At 41.8% G+C, this 10268-nt stretch overlaps 1 pseudogene; it reads left to right on the top strand.

The window, feature by feature from the left end:
• The first annotated feature begins 146 nt into the window (after positions 1–146).
• Positions 147–7249, top strand: LOC119888012 (annotated as a pseudogene).
• Positions 7250–10268: the final 3019 nt, after the last annotated feature.

Below are 10268 nucleotides of genomic sequence, written 5' to 3'. Positions count from 1 at the left end.
CGGTTACAATGCAGGGTGTGATGCGCTAAAAAAGGGAATCCACCGCAGGATCGGTGCGCCTTCTCCAGTTTGGAGGGCGGTGGGGGCAGAGAGAGAGACGAAGATAAGACAGTAAGCCCTACATAAGCACACTGAAACGACGCACGATGGTGGACCTGGGCGAGATGGACTGCCGGTGCTGAAGCGGCTCCTGAAGGACGACAGCGCCAAGTGCTGCTGCTGGACTGCCGCTCCTCCTCGCCTTCAGCGCGGGGCACATACGCGGCGCCGTCAAGTCCGCCCTGCAACACTATCGTCCGCCGCCAGGGCCAAGGGCTCCGGCTGAAGCCTGGACCAGATACTGGGGGGAGGAGGAGGTCCGTGTCCGCGTCCGCTCCGGGATTGTACTCCGCCGCGGTGCTGTACGATGAGAGGACGCAGGACTCCGACGCGGTGAATGAGGACAGCACTCTGACTGTGGTGCTCAACGCGCTGTGCAGGGACTCCTCCGGCACACGCATATACCTACTCAAAGGTAAATACGTGCTTTATTATTACACTCTTTAAATGGGTCAGCCTCTCCATGTGGGCTAATGTTGAGAAAATAGGCTTCACTCAATGTGGTCATTACATTTCAGGATTCAGCCTCAAAAGGTCCATGGAAGCATTCATTTAATATAACTGATGAAGGGTACTTTATTCTAATATAGGGTGATAAAGAGGCATAAAAATATATATATTCCCTTGATACATTGTTAAAATCAGCCTTTAATTGGGGCAATAACCTATAAAACATTTTTTTTGCTCAAAATAGGTGAGTTATTTCCTCCTGCATATGGCGTTATTCTTGATAAGCCCTTATATTAGTCAAAGTTAAAATATACAATGAAAATTGTAATGTACAATGAAAATAGTAATGATAAAAGTACACTTGCTTGGAAGATTAATGTTTCTGTTAATGATTATGTTTATTTAATCAATGATAATAAAAATTTCTCCACATGTCATTAATAGCCTAGTTTAAATGGATATGCCACCAGCCTATCTAGGGCATAGCTCATTTTATTTTTCAACCAACATATCAATATTATTTTAATGCCTTCATAAAGCTACTGAATATTCGTAGCTGCTCCTTCGCCTATAAACCAGAGATTGAAATGTGCTGCAAACTGTGCTTGCTCTATTTTTATACACTGGTTTCATTTTTATTTTATCTGTTTTTGAATTTTACAATACACACACACACACACTCGCTCGGTCACTCACAGCTACACACATACACACACAGACCAATGGCCGTGAGCTGAGTGAATGAGGTAATGCTGATGCGTACAAGCCACATCAAACCGGAGGGACTTACAGGACACCCGTGATCCTTTCAGAAACAGTTTGCCTGGGGTAAATCATAGATGGGAAGCTGTCTAAATCTAAAATCAACACTCGATTTACCCACCAGACTATATTTAGACTGCAGGAAATCTGAAAACCAAAGCTGCTGCAAGCTGCAAGCTGTGGCGCATTCTTTTTGTGTGTGTGTGTGTGTGTGTGCATCCTAATGACGCAGGCGCCTTGAAGCACAGGAGTGAATGTATGTAGCTTACAAAGACGACATTTTCCCAGTTAATCTGATTTGATCCCTGAGGTGCAGAGAGCGGTGGTCAGCCTATGTAATAAAAGCAAAGGGATGATGAGATTGTTTTCAAATCCACGGCAGTAGATACAGGACAGAGTAGGTCAGGGGTCGGTTTCAGTAAATAAATCCTGGTGCAAATGGTACTGGGATGTTAATGTGGTTAGCCATGCTTCTTTGTCCTCAAATATGTGTATGCATAATAATCTCTATTTCTGTAATGTTCCTGGAGGCTCTGGTGGTCCCCAGTATTGAGTGAATCTCTCATGTTTTACTATAATGTTATTTCTAATGTGGTGCCTTACTCTATAGTCATTTTTCTAGAGTGGTGTAATTATATCTTATGTCTCCTTTCCAGGTGGATACGACAGGTTTTTCACAGAGTACCCAGAGTATTGTTTAAAGACCAAATCCTTACCGTCCCTCACCAGCCAGTCCAGTATCGACTCTGCTTGCTCGTCTTGTGGGACACCACACCATGACCAGGTAAAACACAGCAGTACCACTGGTGTCAATCTGATGTAGTTCATGTGTGAACTGCTACTGAGTGTGTGTACAGCCAATTGTTCAGTCTGAAAACGAATGAGCGTTTTTCAATGGAAAAAAAACAAAACAGTTACCACACCAAAAAGCGATGTCTTTAATTAGCTTACTCGGTTAGACTAAAAGTGTTGAGTTCATTAATATGTAACAGAAAAAACTGTTAAATGCATGATTTTGTTTCAGCTTTTTATGCTGTTCAGTTTCACATACTGACGCAGAGAGCTGCCGTGCGCAACACTGGATGTTATTTGTCTTGCTATGCAACGGTTGTTCACTTTCCCACATTCATTCAACCACATTTGCCCATCTAGTCTGGGTGTCCAAAGAAGTGAAGTCATAGACTTGCTTCTTCAACGTAAACCAATGAAAATCCACTTTTTATTTAAATCAGTTATTTGTCTTTTGATAGGCTGCACTGGAGGCCATAGTTCACCATTGATTCACCTCTGCGCTACTTCCTGTGACCTGTTTGGCCTGGTTTTTGTTAGTGGTCTGCCATTTGAGCCTGCAGACTTTATGCAATGTTCACAGTCACATGTGGTGTGGGTGTAATTCCCCTGGAATGCATGAGGAGAGAGACACAGGCAGTCCTCTGTGTTTTCTAAGAAAAATGCTTGATAGTCTCTCAGCCACACTGTCAGGTGGGAGTTTTATTCCAGGAACACTGTAGCTTCCTGTTGCAGCATAGAAACGAGGCCTGGTAGAATAGCCAGTTGTGGTATCTCACGCGCTATTTTCCTCTCTAACAACCCCCCTTACCCCTCCCCTTCTCCTCACATTACATCTCTTAGCAGTATTGATCATTTCCTGACGCTGTGTCAGTACCAAGTTCGTCAGCAGCAGTGACATAAACAGACAGAGCTCTTGTCAATAAGCCTCACTACCGGTATAGACCAGCAACCGACTGACCCCTCAGATCCAATGACAGGGAAAACAATACTTCCACTATTACATTAGAATAAGGTTTGAAATATGTTTCAAGATAAACAAAAATGGGTTGGCAAAGTTGGATTGGTGCATGTAAACATCAGGATATATGTAATTTAGATTAGAATATTTTATAAATATTTTTGTGTGTGTGGTGTGGGTGTGTGTGTATGTGTATATATTATATATAATATATAATATATATAATATATATATATAATTATATATATAATATATATATATATATATATATATATATCTATATATATATATTATATAATTAATATATATATATATATATATAGTATGTATGTAGTATGTGTGTATATATATATATATATATATATATATATATATATATATATATGTATAGTATAGTTCAGTTAAATATTTCCTTTTTAATATGCATAAGACAGCAACAGATAAAACACAGCTATTAATCATAAAACGATGTTGGTTATGTGTTGGCTTAGGCATTTAAATGTTATGGCCAACAGTTAAATATTACCCAAAACACAACTAAACCAGAAAGGACAAATAGATTGACATATTCAGTCATGTCTCAGTCAGTGCTATAACAGCATGTACTGTGCAGTATGCAGTAGCACGTAGTACTTTTGCTTACACTGTATCAGCTGCAAACACATGTTTGAGTAGAGCTGACTTTCAGAGGAAATGTTGCAGAATTGTGCAGCACATTTTTCTCAGAAGAACAGTTCTTTCTTTCCACCGATGAAGTGTGATCACTGAGAAAGTACATGGTGTCCTCAATGAAGCATGACAGAATGGCGAATGTAAATCACCGGGATAAATCTGTTGTTCTTGCAGATGAATCAATAACACGCTATTTCCACTGAATTTCTATGGTCTGAGCATGTAAACATTAGTCAGCCCATCAGACACGCAGCTCCTACAGCAAGATGTGTTTCCTTATGGGGAAATAACCTAGCTTGAAACAAACGAAATGGCCCGTATCGAATGACCCCACATTAATCACAGATAATAAGCTAACCCTGGCCGATGATAAGCATGGCTAATGTGATTTAAAAAAAAATATTTAAGCGAGGTCACACTTTCACTGAAGACATCTGGTCTTTGGCATCTGCTTCTTTGTCTTATCATGTAAGCTGTTATTCATTTAAGTAAATTATGTCTAACATGGCTCTAAGTTAGGTTGGGTCAGGAAATGTTTCTCCATGTAATGACTCAGTGACGTGAATTAATGAATGATTAATGCACAAACTGCCTCCGATCAGAAAATCTGCCTCTTCACTGCTGATTTTAGAAATAAATAATTAATCATTGTCCACCCGTATGTCTTTCGTTCAGGGTGGCCCAGTTGAGATCCTCCCATTCCTCTACCTTGGCAGCGCCCTCCACGCCTCAAAGAAAGAGGTCTTGGACGCCATAGGAATCTCCGCCTTGCTGAATGTGTCCGCCGACTGTCCCAACCACTTCGAGGGGGCGTACCAGTACAAATGTATTCCTGTGGAGGACCCATAAAGAAGACATCAGCTGCTGGTTCCTGGAGGCTATTGAGTTCATAGGTCAGTGAGGAAGTGTGTGATTTGCATGTATGGGTGTGATCCATGGTGGATAACCACAAATTTAAATGAGCTTCCTGCTGCAGCATGTTATTGTGGTTCGTTTTTAGGTCACATACTAAAACATTTCATCCGAGTTATGTTTATTTGTTCATTCATTTTGGAGTGATTGTGTACAAGCTCTTGCAGTTCCTGCTGGTAGATGTCAAAGACCTTTTTAATATTAATGACATATGTAGGGCTGCAACTAACGATTATTTTCATCATCGATTAATCTGAAGATTGTTTTCTCTATTAATGGTTTGTCTATAAAACAGCAGAAGAATGCCCATCACAATTTCCTTGTGCTTAAGGTGGCAGAAAATCTTGTTTTGTCAGTCTAAAACCCAAAAGATATTAAATTTGCTATAATGTAAGACAAAGATCAAGCAGCCGATTCTCACATTTGAGAAGCTGAAACCATCAAATATTTGGCATTTTTGCTGCTCATGCTAGCAAAACTACCTCTCTTCTTAAATCCCAAAACCAGAATGTAATGTGCATCACTTCTCGTGTGGAGTCTGAGAATTTTTCCCAGAAAATAGCTTTTAAGAGAACTACAATGGAAAGGATTTCCGTTTACTGGACACAGGCACATGGTGACAAATCAGACATTTATTTGTCGGAATCCAGAATTATTTCCAAGTAGCCCTTTAACACACACATTTAAAATCTAACAACCAAAATCTAGTCATCTGAATCCATTGCAGAACAAAACGATGTAACACAATCAAGGTAAAGACATATGATAGCATTTGGAATGATAAAATATTCCAATCAGTCCTGTCTCTGCAGCGTGATTTCTCATTTGTGTTGTGTATATAACATAGGCAGGTGTGATTTGCTATTCCTTTGCATATCCATGGGGTGTGTGGTTTGTTTATGGTTTCCCTGTGGTGACTGTATGTTTGTGAGCATGTACTCTGATGTGTATGTGTCAGTGCTGGTATGCGTCATAGTTAGCTGCTGTGGGACCAGAGTCTGACTCATCCGCTGTTACTGGGTGAACAGACGCTGTGGTGGAGTTACCTGAAAATCTGTTTGTGTGTGAAAGAGAGTTGACAGAGGCACAATGTAGACAAAAGCAGAGCACAAAGGATGAGGGATGGGGAAGGGAGGTTGTTAGCAATCAAGCGAGACAGAAATGCAAGTAAATCATTCCAGAAAGGTCATGGAGGAAACCCGGATTCAAAGCATTGGGTTTATATCCACAGAGCAGCACAGCCAGCAGTGGTGCAACATTAGATTAAATTAATCGACATGGAAAAAAAAAAACAATAAATGAAGTTCCTCCATATCTTCTTCATATTCTGTGCTTCCAATTTCCTGCAGGCCACTACACATGCACTGGGACATTAACACGACTAATCGTGAGGTTGTTGGGGAAATTGAATCACTGTAAACGCTTTAATCAAACTATTACATAAATCTTCACAGTATCGAAGTAATTGCATGCGTCTGAACATCCTGAGAGAGGCAGAGACATAAATAGGACAGGGAGGAAGTGTGAAAGAGGCTGATGAGCCAGAATTTGTTGCACTTGCGTGTTTCAGTTAAATGTGATTTGCTGCTTTCTCACTTTGAGGTTAGCTACTGGTTTGACTGCACCGGAAGGGGAAATGAAAAGAGCTTGAGGGGAAAGCGTCACTGTACATCTGTTGGGTTAAAAATACTGTAAAAGAAATTACATTTTAAGGTGATAGTTTGTTTACAATGTTTTCCATCTTAGTTCAGGGTGTTAGCGTGCCGGTTAACATTTGCCAAGCACGGCTAAGGCTGATGGAAATGTCACTCGTTCTGCAGGCGTTTGGCCATAAACACAAATGGACAAATCAAACATTTGACCTGATCATGCCGCTACATGATAAGCTATTGGATACCCAAAGTTCTCACTAATCATTGTGAGGGGGAGTACGGGGGTCTGTACCAAATTTCTTTGCGACCTATCCATCAGTTGTTTTGACATTTCATTCAAACACACAGAACCTCTTGGTGGCGCTACAGGAAAAAGCCAGTCGATTCAGTAGATGTTGAGAGATTTTTGTAGTAGCTTATAAAAACGGAATTATTTTTACTGTCCATAGAAACCTCTGACTTTGGACCCCCTCTCTCCTCAGATTCAGTACGGGACTCCAGTGGGCGAGTGCTGGTCCACTGTCAAGCAGGCATCTCCCGCTCCGCCACCATGCCTGGCCTGATGAAGAGGAAGCGGGTGCGTCTCGACGAAGCCTTCGAGTTTGTGCGCCGGCGTCGCAGCATCATCTCCCCTAATTTCAGCTTCATGGGGCAGCTGCTGCAGTTCGAGTCGCAGCTCCTTGCCACCTCGTGTGCCGCCGAAGCGGCGGCCACGGCGAGCCCGCTGCTCGGGCCCAAGTCCTCAACGACCACCACCTCGACGACAGCCACGCCCACCTCGCCGTTCATTTTCAACTTCCCGGTTTCAGTGGTGAACCCTGCCTACCTGCACCACAGCCAGATCACGACCTCCCCCGGTTGCTGATGGATAGCCAATCACATACTTCCCCCGACAAAGTAACTGAGCACAGACTGGGCTGTCATTGGCTGGACGATCTGTCAAGTCTTACTGGCTGCAGTATAAATATGCTTCCAGTACGGGTGAGAGAAGTGTCATGGTGCCTGAGTCAAAACTCAAAGACTGAAACACTTTTTAAAGTTCAGAAACCAGTCAGCACTCCTTCCATTTCAACACAACATTTATTCAAATTGACCAAAAATGAACTGTAAACTCATTTCAGTAAACGAGTTTGGATGGAGTGCTGGACTGATGTTTACTGACGACACCCTCTTCCGTGAGAAACAACAACAACAACAACAACAACAACATGCACAGAGGCACACTGACACACAACACTGACACGGAGAGGCATGAGCAGCAGTGAACACACACTTTCTCTCTGTCTCTCTGTGCCTACACACGTTCACGACTACCAACTGAATAAGCTCAGTATGAAGACAGGGCCTGTTGCTATGGAGACAACAGGTCTTTAGGAGAGGAGATGGACACAGGAAGGAAGGAGGAATTTTAAGCACTTGCTCTTTCCCCTTTGGGTGTCCCTCCTGTTGCCAGACAAAAGAGATGGATGGAAAAAAGAGGGGAGGAGATGCTGATAGAAAGCAGCCTCTTCGGTGACAGGTGCTCTGCCGGCGATCTGACCGGAGCTTCCTGTCTTTCATACGTCCTCTTCCTGCACCCCCTCCTCCCACACACACAACACACACACACACCTTCTCTCCTCTCATCTCCTTTTTATCCTTTTATATTCCGTCCCTCCTCCTCCTCCTCCTCCTCCTCCTCCTCTCATCTGCCTCTCATCTTCACCCCATCCGCCCCTCTCCTCTGCTCCTCATCTCCTCACAAGAGAGGCTAAATAAATAAAATTAGATGCCAAAAAAAGGCCAGGCCCTCATAAATGGACCAGGAAGCCCTACTGCAGGCCCCTGATACACACTGTAGGAAACCCCTTCTGCTACATCAAAAAGGGTTGTTATGGACGAATGGACCGTAAGAAAAAGCCCCAAGAGAATGGCGGGGTCACAAAAATTTATTATCGCTTAAAGATTGAGCATTATGTTATTTTGGGACATTTTGTGACACGTCGTCTTTTTCCTGGATTTTGCTTTTATCGCAAGGCTTATTTTGGAGCACAGTGGCACTTGAAGAAAGCTACATAAAGAAGCATGCTGGTGGTTTGTATGTTTTAATCCGTCTGTTTCTGTTCTTTTCTGCGAGTTTATTTTCATAGTGTACCAAGTGAACTGAATACATTGCTCCTGTAGGATGTAATTTCTTCAATTTATGGGCTAAAATGTGCACCACCAGCGGATGGTCTTTTTAAGATGTTTGTGCCTTGTTCATAAAGGTGTCCAGTGGATTTAGGCATTCCTGGATTTGCCAGTGGAATGATCATTTTTCTTAGCTGCTAGGGAGCAGATTGCTGAATGTTAGTCAGACTTAAAAACATCTCAGCAGTGCACCACAGGCCTCTGTTCCACAATGGCAAAACAGCAAAAAGCCTCTCTCTTCATCTCTTCTCACGCACACTCACAGATGGAACAAACACATAATATACTGTATTTGAGTAGGTGGAAGTCCATATTAGGCAGCAGACTCAGAATAGCAATTTTTCAGGCTGACAAGACTTTTAAGCTATAGGGTTAAAGCAATGTTGAATAGATTTCCAAAGCAACAAAGACAAACTTGCTAAATCATAATAGACATTTAAATTGGAGAGATTTTAGGGACCACATTTTCACGCATATATCCTCCGATGTTTTCACGGATTCACCTACCAAACATGAGTGGTTTACACTCGTTTGCCAAACTCAGGGACCCTCAGTGTTGTTCCTTGTGAGGGGAATCCAGGTTTCACTTTTAAATCCATGCTGGAAAAAAAAGAGAAGAACTTTGAGGCCATAATCCAATAACAGGAAGTTGTCCTTATGAATCAGTTCATTCTGTGTATATCTGAGTCCGGATGTGCGCACACACCGTTCAACACAACCATAATCTCCCTGTTTTTTAAAGGTTGTCCACAGCGCTCTCCTTGAAGTCATGCAATACAACAACAGCAGTGACTTTTTAGCACGTTTCTTAATATGACATTTTCAGACAATGTTTGTATTGCTTTGCTTTTGACTCCGTGTTAGACATCCAAAGGCACAAAGTCCACCATGATTGCTTTTATACACGGGTCCTTATGTACACACACACACACACACACACACACACCACACACACACACACACACACAAACACACCACACACACCACACACACACACACACACACACACACACCACACACACACACACACACCACACACAGGGTTTCAAAGAAGACAAACCCTTTTCTGTTTTGGAGATTGTCGGCACCTATCTCTGTAGCACTTGAAGTGATGCAATACTGTATTTATAATTGATTTCTACATCATGGTGATGGTAGACTGACTAGACTTAACATAAAGACATTTTGTATAGTAGAGAGAGTGAGACAGAGAGAGAGAGAGAGAGAATAGAAAGCCAGCGGTGAAAAACGCAATACTTGTACACATCTGTGTGGTACCTGTCTGTCTTTCAGCCTCTCTGTGTTAGTCCATCTGACTTGACTGTCCTCTGTCTGGTCAGTGCTGTTTACCCGTCATGGCAATATCAATCCTCCACTTGGACATTTATATTTAAAAAAACAAAAAAACCCAACTTTCCCTCAATTTTATTGTGGAATGAATATCTGTGCATTTATTTATACTGAGATCTGCTGTTGAATAAACAATGTTCTTAATTAAGTTGTATGTGCTTCCTTTTTATGGCAGTGTGTGAAACTGAGTATGAATATACACACTTTTATAAAAGTCAATTATAAACAATAAACATAGTGAACAATGTATTTGTATTGATTCCGACATTGTGGGTAATTTAGGAATTAGTACATATGGATGTAGAAGTACAATAGATGATGCAGGTTTAGCTGCAGGTTCAAGAAAAGAAGTGCCTCTTCTAAGTCATACAACTTTCCAATGAATTAGTTATACTTGGCTTCAAAAGTAAATAAATGAAGTTGTCAAATAATCCAAGGAGGCCAGAGGTCAA

Source organism: Micropterus salmoides, unplaced genomic scaffold, assembly GCF_014851395.1.
Source record: "Micropterus salmoides isolate LMB-PRFRI ecotype aquatic unplaced genomic scaffold, ASM1485139v1 Ms_hic_scaffold_4661, whole genome shotgun sequence".
Taxonomy (NCBI): Eukaryota; Metazoa; Chordata; class Actinopteri; order Centrarchiformes; family Centrarchidae; genus Micropterus; species Micropterus salmoides.
Note: the sequence above shows the minus strand (reverse complement) of the source record. Positions and strands in the feature narration are given on the sequence as shown.